Source organism: Ursus maritimus, unplaced genomic scaffold, assembly GCF_017311325.1.
Source record: "Ursus maritimus isolate PB19 unplaced genomic scaffold, ASM1731132v1 scaffold_6, whole genome shotgun sequence".
Classification (NCBI taxonomy): Eukaryota; Metazoa; Chordata; class Mammalia; order Carnivora; family Ursidae; genus Ursus; species Ursus maritimus.
The window spans coordinates 15662948-15677277 of NW_024426774.1; the positions used below are offsets into that span (position 1 = coordinate 15662948).

Consider the following 14330-nt stretch of genomic DNA (forward strand, 5'->3'; position numbering starts at 1 on the left):
CTGCTTATTAGCAGCCTCAACTTGCCTGGATCCCAGGGTGGTTTACTGTGGCCCTTCCGACATAGGCACCACATGCTCCAGACCTCACACCTGCACCAGCCCCGATTCCCTCTGCACAACCTCTCACCAGTATTGTTCACCTGCTGACACAGTGACTGTTGACCGGCTTTGGCACAGGCAACCAACAAAGTTCTCTACCACACACCTGCAACCACACCTTCTTCAATGAGACCTAAACCCACACTCTCCGTCTGTCCTTTCTCATGTACTCTCCCTCAGCCGTAGGGTATCTTTAGAGTTTTCTTTATACAGTGACTTTAGGGTTTCTCTTCTTCCACAGCTTAGTAATTCCATATGTTAACTATTTAAGTTACTGTATGGTTTCTGTGTCCTGAATGGATCTAGACTGACATATCTTTTTGCTGCCTATCCAAATTTTTTTCTTCAAATCTTTCCCATCTCAGATGTAGCTCAAATTCTACTTCCTACTTGAAGTCTTCCCCGAACATCTCAAAGGAAATCTCCTCTTGCTCTAAATTCACAGCACCTGTCGTTACCGGACGTCAACAGCGGTAAAGGTAGCCAGGTAAACTTTAACTAGTAATCTATACACTTGTTATTCATGTCTCTCACAGCACAACAATCAACAAATCCACAGCAAGCACCACCCACTCCTCTCCTGACTGACACCCACCTTAAGGTAAATGTAATGGTAGCTAGAATGTAATGACACCAGAGATGATAATTGTGAGAATGGTGAGAATGGCCTTTGGGAAGCAATCTGACAGAATGGGGCAATAGCCATAAGGCATAAACAATGACCAAGCAATTTGGGGGAAACAATTCTAAAAAGGAAATCTAAAATATTTTTCAAGGAACAAATGCATGGAATGCTATTTACAACACTGAAGAGCTGAAGAACTTCAATGGTCATTAATGGCAGAATGGTTACGTAAATTATGATAATTCATTATATGGACACTAAAAATTATATGTATATGATATATATATGAGTCAACATTAAGGGGAATGAATTAGATAAATTATAGTTCAATCTTCTGATCACTATTAAATTCCATCAAAGCTCTGCTAAATGGTTATAATTTATCTAGCTGCTTTCTAACATTTCTAAAACCTCACTTCTCCAGTCAGATATTAAGTTGCCTCTTTCATTTTCTGCAGTTATGCCTTTATTACTTTTACCTTATTTTACTGGATTTAGGAATGAAAAAGAAATAAACATATTCCAATCTCCATGTGTGACCAAAAGTCTAAAACTCTCTTAAATAAAACTACTTAGAAAATAAAAAAATTCTCACTCAAAAAGTGGGAACTCCACGTCATTCAAAATAAATTGACTAAATAAATAAAAGTATCATCTCACATTTTCTTAAGGACTGATTTTTAGTTTACTAATAAATGTCACTGTAGTCCCATCTCTTAAACTGTCACAAAACACATTGTATTTATAAATGTCTTATGACATTTATAAAATGTTGGAAACAATATTAGATTTAGCTGTTCTATACTGCCTTATAGAACACCATCAGAGAAGACACTGGCTAAACTGAATACTTGCACCAGAAGAGAATCTAAAGTTATTAACTATACTCAATTCATAAATACTTTAAGCAAATGACATCTTGGGAGTTTGATTAGCCACAAATTTTTTTTTAAGTAAAGATTTTATTTATTTATTTGACAGAGAGAGAGAGAGACAGCCAGTGAGAGAGGGAACACAAGCAGGGGGAGTGGGAGAGGAAGAAGCAGGCTCCCAGCGTTGATGTGGGGATCGATCCCAGAATGCCAGGATCATGCCCTGAGCCGGAGGCAGACACTTAATGACTGAGCCACCCAGGCGCCCCTGATCAGCCACAAAATTAATGAGAATTCAAATAGATATGAAACTCAAATACAGTCTATAGAATCTGGAAGACAAAAAAAAAGTAACTACACCTCTAAAACACCTCAAACAAAATACAACTGAGAAACATGGAGTAAATTATATACGTATATTACAAAACATCTTTTTATTTTACTTCACTCTTACGTTTCTGAATCCTACACTGTCCAAAAAAACAAAACAAAACGAAAAAGGCAAAGGAAACCTCAGAGTATGAGAATTCAAATTCTTCCTTACCTAAGCATCCAAGATAATTCAGTCTGCAAACAAGTGTCTGATTAAGAAGGGACAATGTGTTCTTTTTTTTTAAATGTTTTTTTATTATATTATGTTAGTCACCATACAGGACATCCCTGGTTTTTGATGTAAAGTTCGATGATTCATTAGTTGTGTTCTAATTACATAATAGTAGAGGCTGGTGACCCCACCTACAGCCAAGCCTACAAGCAATCGGGAATGAACTCAGTTTTGATAAACATCAAGACTTAGGTTGGACAAAAACCAAGTGTGGATACAATGTGTACAACTAAGGCAAGCCTTATCTAAATATAGGTATTCATCTGCTTATATTGATGAGTTTAATTTTATTTAGTAAAAAATTTTTTTCCAATTAAATCTTACACAAACCAAGATAATAGAACAGAAAAGCATTTGATCCGTATAAATTTTAGAAGTTCAAATTTATAATATTTATTATAAAGTCAGCCAGTGAGAACAATGAGGCTGTACTAATGAACACTAATATCTGAAAGTGGAGTTATAAATGAGTTTCATTTAGCTTTAGCATCCAAATCCAAATAATGTTTGCATTTTATTTTGGCTACTCAATGAGAATTCTGCTTTATTCATTCATGTAAGAAAGGTTTTTTTTTAAAAAAAACTTGCGTAATGCAAATCAAAACCACAATGAGATACCACCACACACCTGTCAGAATGGCTAAAATTAACAACACAGGAAATAACAAATGTTGGCAAGGATGTGGAGAAAGGGGATCCTTCTTGCACTGTTGGTGGGAATGCAAACTTGTGCAGCCACTCTGGAGAACAGTATGGGGGTTCCTCAAAAAGTTAAAAATAGAACCACTCTACAACCCAGCAATTGCACCTATTAGGTATTTACCCAAAAGTACAAAAATACTGATTCAGGGGCACATGCACCCGATGTTTATAGCAGCATTATCAGCAATAGCTAAATTATGGAGAGAGCCCGAATGTCCATCGATTGATGAATGGGTTTAAGAGTAGGTGGTATATGTATACAATGGAATACTACTCAGCCATCAAAGGAATGAAATCTTGCCTTCTGCAACAACATGGATGAAACCAGAGTATATTATGCTAAGCAAAGTCAGTCAGAGAGAGATAAATACCATGTGATTTCACTCATACGTGGAATTTAAGAAACAAAACACATGAACATAAGGGAAGGGGATTTAAAAAAAGGCAGAGACACTTAACAATAGAGAACAAACAGGGTTGATGAAAGGAGATGGGTGGGGCATGGGCTAGATGGGTGATGGTATTAAGGGGGGCACTTGTTGCAATGAGTGCTGGGTGTTACATGTAAGTGATGAATCACTGAATTCTGCTCCTGAAACGAATACTGCACTATATACTAACTAAATGGAATTTAAATAAAAACTTGAAACAAACAAAAAAACCAAACAAACTTGTGCTGCTATGTCCAAATAGTCTTCAATTAAACTGTATTACCTTTGAAAGAGAGGTAGTGAGATGATTTTCTTTCAAAGTTAAAACACTAACAATATGTAACAATAACTTGTACTATTTATCATATATATAACAAGGCAGCTAAGAAGCTCCTAAGCTTTTTCAAATGACAAAAACTTTACACATAATATTATTAAATACAAGCTGTGGGCTGTGTTATTGTCCCACAACTACACAGTACAGAGCATGTACTATGCATGTGTCTGAGCGCTGCCTGGCAGTTAATTAATGTTATTTCTGGGCACTAATACTAAAACTACTTGTAAAATATTTAGTGACTCAGCAAATTTGTATCAGATAAAAAACCACCTCATAAAAAAATAAAATGTACATTAAAATTAAGTTCAATTCCATGTTAGCAGGGAAAGACTAGCTTGTGTTCAAACAACCTTCCATTAAGAACAATTTGAAAAGCCAGAGAAAATGTTGGAAAAAGTCTATTAAAAAAATCAGTAACCAATAAAAGAACCATTCAAGAATGTGTAATAAAAGAGGAAGTAAAGAATATATTTAACATGAAAATCAGAAGAAAGCAGAGAATACAGAACAGTTGTAACAAATAAATTTTAAAATAGTAAAATTATACATTTAAACCCAAATAATATCAGTAATAAATTGAATGTAAATAGACCAATTATGCTAATTGAAGGCAAAGATGATCAGATGGGATAAAAAAAAACCAGTAACTATATGCTACTTATATATGATACACATTAAGAATAAAGATACATAAGGAATAAAAGTGAAAGGATGGAAACAATATATCACAGAAATACTAATCAATGAAGAGGTGGTATAGTTATACTGAAATCAGATTTATTTATTTTTATTTTTTAATAAAAATTTTTTATTATGTTATGTTAGTCACCATACAGTACATCCTTAGTTTTTGATGTAGGTTTGAAAAGTAAACTTTAAAGTAAGAAGTACATGAGAGATAAATAGGAGACCATAACAATTTAAAATAAGCATGTACATAATATTTTAGCCTCCAGAGATCAATTAAAAATTGACAAATGTAAAAGAAGAAATAAAAGAAGAAATAAAGACCACAATCATAATGGAAGATTCTGACATATCTCAGTATCTGATAGAATAAACAAAGAAAAAAGTCAATGAAAATATAGAAAATTTGAATAATGTAATTGTTTATATTAACATAATGAACATAATCGGCATGTGTAGAATTCTATACCAAATAATGGCAAACTGCATATCCTTTTCATGTGCACATGGAACATAAACTGACCATATACTGGGCCACACAGCAAGTCTCAACAAATTTCCAAAAAAGTGAAATAATATATTCTCTAACCACAGTGGAATTAAGCTAAAAATAACAAAAACAAGAACCCCCCCCCCAATTTTGGAAATTAAGCAATAAACCTCTAAATAACTGATGAGTGGGGGAAGAATTCACAATGTAATTGAGAACTAAATAATAATGAAATAAATAATGAAAATAAGACATATCAAAACATACTGGATGCAGATAAAAGCATGACTGAAGAAAATTTAGTCTTAAAATGCTTTCTAAAATATTAGAAAAAAGGGTTGGAAATCAAAGATCTAAGACACCTATCTTAAGGAGTTAGAAAAACTAAATGAATCCAAGTAAAGAAAAATAGAAAAAGAGATAATAAAGAATAGAAATTAATGGAATAGGGAAAAAGTTTACATTTGAGAGTATTAACAAAGCCTGAAGTCTAGCCTTTGAAAAGACCTATAAATAAATAACCCCTTGAGAAGACTCATCAAGAAAAAGGGTGCAAATAACCAGATACACATGAAAAGAGGATATCACTCTAGGTTCTATGGACATTAAAAAGATAATAAAAGAATATCGTGAAGATCTTTATGCCAATAAATTTGATACGGGCAAATTCTAAGACAAACAAACACAAAAAGGCTAGAAGACTCTAACTAAAGACATTGAATCCATAATTTCTGGTGCAGACGAGAGTCAACGGTTAAGGAAAAAAAATAACACCAATCTTACAGAGTTGTCCAGAAAACAGAAAACGAGGGACCACTTCCCAATTCAGTTTATGAGCCCTGTAAACCTTGATATCAATACCTGACAAAGGCAACACATGAAAAGAAAATTACAGGCCAACCTCTTCCATAAAAAGAGATGCAAAAACTCTATTCAGAATATTAGCAGAACAAATCCAGCGATACATACAACCAAAATGTGTATGTATCAGAAATGTAAGACTGTTTAAACATTCAAAATTTAGTCAATTTATCACAATAGAATAAAGAAAAATCATATGATCATCTCAACCAATGAGTGAAATGAAAATACATTTGATAAAATCCAATAAAGAATCATGAAAATTTTCTTTAAGAAAGGAGAAATAGAGGGATCTTCCTTGACGAAATGTAAGTATCTTAAAAAACACCTACAGTGGAGTGCCTGGGTGGCACAGACCACTGAGCACCCAACTCTTGGTCCCGGCTCAGGTAGTGATCTCAGGGTTGTGAGATCAGGCTTGCTTGGGGTTCTCTCCCCGTCTCCCTTTGTCCCTGCCCTCCCCCGTCATGTATGCTCTCCCTCTCAAATAAATAAATAGATCTTAAAAAAAAAAAAAGCCACCTACAGCAAACATTTTACTAAAGGTGAAATGCTGAAAGCTCCTCTGAAAGATTTAGATCAAGACAAAGAAATTTGTTATCAACACTTTTATTCTATATTGTACCTGAGGTCCTAGCCAATACAAGACACAGAAAAGAAAAAAAAGTATGTGGATTGGATAAGAAGAAAGAAAACTGTCATTATTCACAAACAACAAGATAATACATCTCTATCTATACTATACACATATATAGACATATATATTTATGAGTGTTCCAGTTACTCTTGCTGCATAACATACTACCCCAAAAGTTGGTTGCTTAGAGCAAACATTTTATTATACTCACAGATTCTTTGGGTTCAGAACTGACAAACAGCAAGCAAGAACAGCCTATCTCTAATCCATAATGTCTAGGGCCTTTGCGGAGAAGATTCAGCAGCTGGGTGTAATATGTTCAGCGGGGGCAGGAGTTGTCATCTGGAAGTATCTCCAGCCACATGTCTGATGACAGATGCTGTTGTCAGGTTTTGGACAGGAACACACACATGGGCTGAATATATGGTCTCTCCACATGGACTACTTGGACTTGTTCAGAACATGACGGTTGAGTTTCAATAGCAATTGTCTCAAGAGGGCCAGATTGAAACCATGTGACCTTTTAAGACCTAGCCTCAGAAGTCACATGGCATCACTTCCATGTTAGCCTTAGCCTACCCATATTCAAAGAGAGGGAAAATGGGCCTCTCTCAATAGGGGGCATGTCAAAGTCATATTGTAGGAAGAATATGTGGTATGGGAGTTATTGTTGTGGCCGACTTTGGAAAACACAATCTGCCAAAATAGGTTAAACAAAGATACATAAATTTCAGTTCTGCAACACTTCAAATTACACTAAGAAGAATTTTTGAACCTGTAAGAGAGGGACAAAGTACACGTACAACCTTCTAAAAGCTGATTTGGCCAATTTTGTCAATGGTGATCCTATTAACCTTTCTTAATATCTCACTTTCTTTTTCTGAATGGTTTGGGAAAATGTTGAAGGTACAGGAATTCTGATGGTTTTTAAAATGGGGAAGGACTGCTAGTACCACGTTGAACAATAGTGGTGAGAGTAGAAAGATGCTCAGTATCACTTGGCATCAGGGAAATACAAATCAAAACCACAATGAGATACCCCTCACACCAGTCAGAATGGCTAAAATTAACAAGTCAGGAAACGACAAATGTTGGTGAGGATGTGGAGAAAGGGGAACCCTCTTACACTGTTGGTGGGAATGCAAGCTGGTACAGCCACTTTGGAAAACAGTATGGAGGTTCCTCAAGAAGTTAAAAATAGAGCTACCCTATGACCTAGCAATTGCACTACTAGGTATTTACCCAAAGGATACAAACATAGTGATCCTGAAGGGGCACCTGCACCCCAATGTTTATAGCAGCTACATGTGCTAATACCATTTAATAAATAAACCATCTTTTCCCCCATTGAATTAAAGTGCAATCTTTTTCATATAATAAATTTTCATACTCACTGAGAGCTTAACTACAGAAATACAAAGCACCTTATAGTCAAACTTCAGAAAACCAAAATAAGGAAAAAAAAATCTTAAAAGCAGAGAGAAAAATGACATAGTATCTATAGGGGAACAATAATTTGAATGTCAGATTTCTCATCAGAAATCAGGGAGGCCAGGAAAATGTGGCACACCATTTTTCAAGTGCTTTAGGAAAATAACTGTCAACCCCAAATTCCATATCAGGAAAAATGACTCCTCAAGAATGAAGGGGAAATAAAGATATTCTCAAATGAAGAAAAACTAGAGGAATCTGTCACTAACAGACTATTCTTAGGAAGTTCTCCAAACAGAAAGAAATAGTGAATAAGGTTTAACTTCAGAAGAGGAAGAACAATGGAATGATTAAAAGCAGTGGTTAATATAAGGGACTACCCTTCTCCTTATGAATTTCTTAAATCATGTTTGATGATTGAACTAAAAATTATAGCAACATTTGATGTGGTGCTCAATGTATACAGAGGAAATATGACAATTATATATATAACGTAGAGAGGGTAAAAGGACCTAAATGTAAGTAAGGTTTCTACATTTCACTTGAGGTGGTAAAATATCAATACTAGTAGGCTGTGTGTCATTATGTACATATACTGTTATATCTAGGGCAATCACTAAAAAAACAGTATACTAAGCAATAAACTCAAAAACACTATAAATAAGTCAAATGGAATTTTTTTAAGAGAGAGAGAGCGTGAGTGCAAGTGGGGCAGGAAGGGGCAGAGGGAGGGGGGAGAGAGGATCCCAAGCAGGCTCCAGGGTCAGCATGGAGCCCAATGGGGGACGGGGTGGGCTGATCTCACAACCCAGCAATCATGACCTGAGCTGAAATCAAGAGTCGGACACTTAACTGAATGAGCCACCTAGGTGCCCTCAAATGGAATTCTAAAAAATATTCAAGTAGCCTACAAGGCAAGAAAAGAGAAACAGAAAAATAATAATAAGGAAAAAACCAGAAAAACAAATAATAAAATGGCTGAATTAAGCCCTAACATATCTATAATTACTTTAAATATGAATGGTCTAATGTTACCAGTTGAAAGGCAGAGACTGGTCTTAAGGATTTAAAAAGAAACATGACCAAATTATATGTTGTCTACAGGAAACTCATTTCAAACATAATGACAGGGACAGCCTGAAGATAAAAGAATGAAAAAAGATATATTGTGCTAAAATTTCTTAAAAGCAACACTGGCTATATTACTGTAAGAAAACGTGGACTTCACAGCAAAGAAAATAATTGGATAAAGAGGGACATGTCATAATGACAAAAGGATTAATCCACCAAAAAGACATCTTGTATATGCAATGAACAACAGATGTTCAAAATACATGAAGCAAAGATTAATTGAACTGAAAAGGAGAAAGAGAAAAATGCACACTTATAGTTGGGAATCTGTTAGCAATGAAAATAACTACTAGATAGATAATCAACAATGTGCAGAAGAATGAAACAACACCATCAACCAATAGGATGTAATTGACATGTAACTGACATCCAACAACAGCAGAATAGGCACTCCTTTCAAGTACTCATGGAACACTGACCAAGATACACTATATCCTGGGTTATACAATATATGTAAATGTGAAAGAATTAAAATCATACAGCTTATGTCTTCATTATGGAATAAGGAATAGAAATTAATAATAGAAAGATAACAAGTAAATCTCCAAATACTCAGAAACTAAAGAAATACTTCTACGTAATCCACAGGTCAAAGAGGAAGTTTCAAAGGAAATTTTAAGAATACATAAAACTCAGTGAAAATGAAAAAAATATGTGAGATGCAACAAAAGCAATGTTGAGAGGGAAATCTATAGCCCTATATGCTAACATTAGAAATGAGAAAGGTCTCAAATCAATAATGAAGAAACTAGGAAAAAAAACAGTAAAATAAACCAAAAGCAAACAGAGGAAGAAAATGATAAATACCAGAGCAACAATCAATAAAACTGGAAGTAGAGAAAAATGAATTAAATAAAGAACTAGTTCTTTGAAAAAGACCAATAAAATCAATAAAACTCCACTGAGAAAGATAAAAAGAGAGAAGGCACAAATTACTAATATCAGGAATGAAATACAGGTTTACCACTAAAGACTCTACAGAATACTAGTACGCTGATAAAGACAAAACCAAAACAGCACGCAAAAAAGAAAACTATATACCAATACCTCTCATATCTATAACTTAACAAAATACTAGCAAAAAGAATTCAGCAATGTATGAAAAGTATTATATACCATGATCAAGTGGGACCTATTCCAGGTATGGTTAATGTTCAAAAATTAATAAATGTAATCCACCATATCAAGATGCTAAAGAAGAAAAAGCATATGGTCATATAAATTAACTATATACATACCACATGACCCAGCAATGCATTCTTGGGCATTTATCCCAGAGAAATAAAAACATATTCACACAAAACCTTCAAACAAAGGTTCATAGCAGTTGTAATTTTAATAGCTCATTAACTGGACACAACCCAAATGTTGTTCAACAAGTAAATGGTTAAACTGTGGTACAATCATACCACAGAATATTACTCAGCAATAAAAAGAAACAAACTATTAACACACTCAACAACTTGAATGGATCCCAAAGGAATTATGTGAAGTAACGAAATCTCAAAAAGTTATATACTGTATGATTGTGTTTATACTACACTCTTGAAATAGGCAAAATTGTAGAGTTGGAAAACAGACTAGTGGTTGCCAGCGGTTAGGGATTGGGGTGGGATGAAATGGTTGGTTATGTGAAACTATATATGTGTATACACACACACATGAGTGCTTGTGAAATGGGGAAATCTCAGTAAATTCTGTGGTTATATTAATGCCAGTTTTCTGATTTAAAAATGGTACTGTAGTTATACAAGATGCTACCACTGGGGAAGGTTAGTTGAACGGCACATGGGGACCTCCTTGTACATTTTTTATTTTCGCAACTTCTGTTAATCTATAATTATTTCAAAATAAGAAAATCAAAACTACACATATATTTATTTAATTGCAATTGGTATAAGTGAAATTAAAGAAAAAAAACTGGGAATCTTACCACACAGCCCCATGTAAGCTTCAAAACATACAGCTGAAAGTCAACACGTAATACAGATGCATAAACAGAAACTTTTTTTTACAGTTTGCTATAACCATTAAATTTATATCCATCCCATCTTTCTCCAAGTAACATATTGGAGGAAGTAATCATTTTCCATATTGACTTGATGATCATTTCACCAACTGCAAAAAAAATCACTTTTGGTAGTTCTTTTCATTTGTGAAGTACGTTCTCATCCTTCTCATGACTTTACCAATGCCGTAAAATAGGCAGTACAACTGTTCTATTATTTGTCCAAGGTTATAGGGCTTTTAAATGGCAAAATCAATTCTATAGTCTTCTGACTCCTATTCCAATATTTTCAAGTCACATATCACTCAGAAATTTTATGCAGTACTATAAAATCCAAAAAAAATCACATAAAATTGTAGGAGAAAGTCAGAGAAGGAATGGGCGTGATGCACATTATACCAAAATTCTGTGCAACAGTCCCTTGTTCTTGCTTGATAAGTGGTCATGAGGCCAGCAATTTTACAACTTTTTTTTTTTTTTACAACTTTTACATTTCGTCTGATTTTGCTATTGTAATGACTGCATACTAGCCTACAGTGAGATTCTTCTCAACCTGTGTAACTGGGTCAGCAGAGGAAGCTTAAGATGAATATAAAGTCTATCATCCCCACTGAGGAAATATCAAAACTGAAGCATGTACTATACTCATGATGAACTTGCGGAATGATCTTTTCTCTTTTCTTGAAAAACGCAAAAAAACAATTTTTCCCCTAACTCCTTTGAGGATTTTTAGCCACCAACTATTACTTCATGTTGTATTGTAATCACACACAAAGTAATTTTTTTAATGTCCCAGAAAGCAGCTTTCAGCTTCTGGACATCTGTGAAAACCAAGTATTTGTCAAATTTGTATGAACTGCTCTATTTATATATTAAATACACTCATTAAAAGTAACATATTAATTTTCCTCTGAAGTATACTTAGATTTCAGAATTAGCATTTGATTCTAAATATATTATAGTAATACTATGAATGAGAAAATGCTGAAAAGAGGATGGGCTTTTTAGGAAAGAAAAAGAAAATCACCTATTACAAAGGTCTAAGTTATCAAAGTAAATACCAATTTTAGAGGCGCACCTACTGTGTTGCTTTGATTGCCCCTCTATATACCTATGCTGGGAAGAGGGGCCTTAGGTCTGTAAGCCTTCTTCGCCTTTAGGTGGAAAAATGGAAAAAAGAAATCCTAAAGAGACATTCCTATTTATCATTTCAGAAAGAAGTTTCAAAAAAAAAGCAAACTTCATGAATAAAGATTCCAGTTATTTTCCCAACTTTTCTGGATTTCTTTTTTCTTTTTGTTATACCTGACTTTCACCATAGGAATTTGCTCTTAGAATGAAAGTGGCTAAGAACTCTGGGTCCCCAACTTAGACTATGAACTCTTCCAGTGTTGGCCTACCAGACACAAACCATGTGTCAGGTTACTATTCCTGAGGGAAGAAATGAATTTGTGAATCAAAGAATACATGTCTCATCCTGCCTTGTGTGGAAAAATAAAAAAAAACCCAAGGGTGAGAGTTTACAGTTAAGGCCTCAGGGTGAAGGGTGATTGTAACGCAGTGTGAGTACTAGATGCCTGCTGCAAAGATCATCTAGAGATATGTGGGTATGGGTGTGTCATTACGAAACAGATGGAATTTGAGAGCTTACTGTGTGTAAAACACTTTTTTCCTAAGTGCTATATGAATTACCTCAATTAATAAAACAATCTTAACAAATGGATACTAATGTATCCCATTTTATGGATGAGAAAAGTTGAGGCACTGCCACCTTCCATAAAATACCACAATGTAGGGCAAGTAGTAGAAGCAACCAAAAGCCTCAATGGTTTCCCCAACATGCTGCACTCTAAACTCAAGGGAACAAGATCCGTTCTGACTTTGGTGCTACAGAAAAATACTTAAAAAAAAAAAAAGATATTATTTTAGAGAGGGGAGAGAACCCGTGAACAGGGGGAGGGGCAAAGGGAGAGAGAATCTCAAGCGGATTCCGAGCTCAGCTCAGAGCCCCACTCCGGGCTGGATCCCACGACCCTGAGATCACGACCTGAGCTGAAATCAAGAGTGGGCGCTCAACCGACTAAGTCACCAAGGCACCCCTAGGCTGCAGAAAAATACTTGAGCAACTAAGGCTGAACATCAAGCATGTGGTTAGGGCGTGTCAAGTTCAGAGACTGGCCCACGAGTCAATTCTCACGAGTACCTGGTGTAACAAATTTGGGAGAGGTGTGAGGGAGGAGGCTGATCCTACGGAAAAACCCGAGATCAAACCAAAAGAGACTTTAATGACCCCGCTGATGGACACATGGGGAAACTAAGATGCACGGAGCGAAGACAATGACTTGCCCAGGGCTAGTCAGAGGCTTAGTTGGTACAAGAACTCTGATCTTTGGAGAACAATGGCCCAGACTTTGGCCCTTCCTAGTCACTCCTCCTGGTCAGTTGCCCAATATCCTGGCCATTACCCACCCTCAAAAGGGCCGCTACAAGACGCCCGACCGGCAGGCTGCAGTTAGCAGTACAAATGGCTAGTTACTGTGCCCAGAGGAGCGACTGCTGGCACAGCACCAAAGTGGTTCCAAACCCCGGGCGGTCGCAGTACGGTTATTCACGCTCCTGCGGGCCGTCTGGCCAAGGGCAGCACGGGCTCTGCGAGGAGCCACACAAAGGAAGGGCTTTGGCTCCCATGTGCCTGCTTGCCAGTTAGTCCTCGCGCAAAGTCGTCCCCCCGAACTGCGGGCAAAGCCTCACCTGTCCGCCTAGAAAGCAGAGGGTTCTACCGCAACGCTCTTGCTTTGACGTCACCGGGAGCGGAAGTCCCGCCTACCCTGACGTCACAGCACCGCGCCGCGCTGTGCTGCGCAGCGGGGAGGCGGTCCCTTTAGACGCGCGAGCTGTTGAGGGGTGGGAGGCTCTTGAACCTAGCTTGGGTCTTGTGTTCCAGGTGCAGCGAAACCGCCGGGAGGGTGTAGCTGTGTTGGAACTTTCTCTTCGCTTTCATTTGAATGTCTTCCTTCTCTTATTTCAGTCGTTCTGATATATTTCTGCTTGCCTTACGCCGTTCTCCATGCTCATTTTTTCCTACCTCCGTTAATGGTTTCATCTCTTCCTTTCCGTTACCCACTTACACAGGAAAGTTGTTTCTCGGTTGACCTTGTTTATTAGCATCAAAATGGCCAGCCTCTGCTACTCCACATTTTAGCAAAATGTGGAAAATGTTGATTCCAGAGGTATTTCGAACTTAACGCACTTAACCTCCGTGAAGAAAAGGTCACACTGGCCTTGTGTACTGTTGCATTCTCAGCACCCGCCACACAGTAGGTGATAAGTGTTTATCTGTACAAAAGTGCGGTAATGAATATGACATCGTTTTGGAGTTGGGGGGGGGGAAGCAGACCGGCAAACCAGTGAA

The 14330-nt window shown here is 36.5% G+C and overlaps 1 protein-coding gene across 7 annotated transcripts in view; it reads right to left on the reverse strand.

The window, feature by feature from the left end:
• The window catches only part of LDAH (lipid droplet associated hydrolase), a 104202-nt gene extending 90454 nt beyond the window's left edge, over positions 1–13748 (reverse strand). For all 7 annotated transcript variants that reach the window (XM_008700383.2, XM_008700381.2, XM_040622935.1 and 4 more), the window contains exon 1: positions 13670–13748. The gene's annotated coding sequence lies outside the window, so the exon portion shown is untranslated. The remainder of the gene's footprint in view (positions 1–13669) is intronic.
• Positions 13749–14330: the final 582 nt, after the last annotated feature.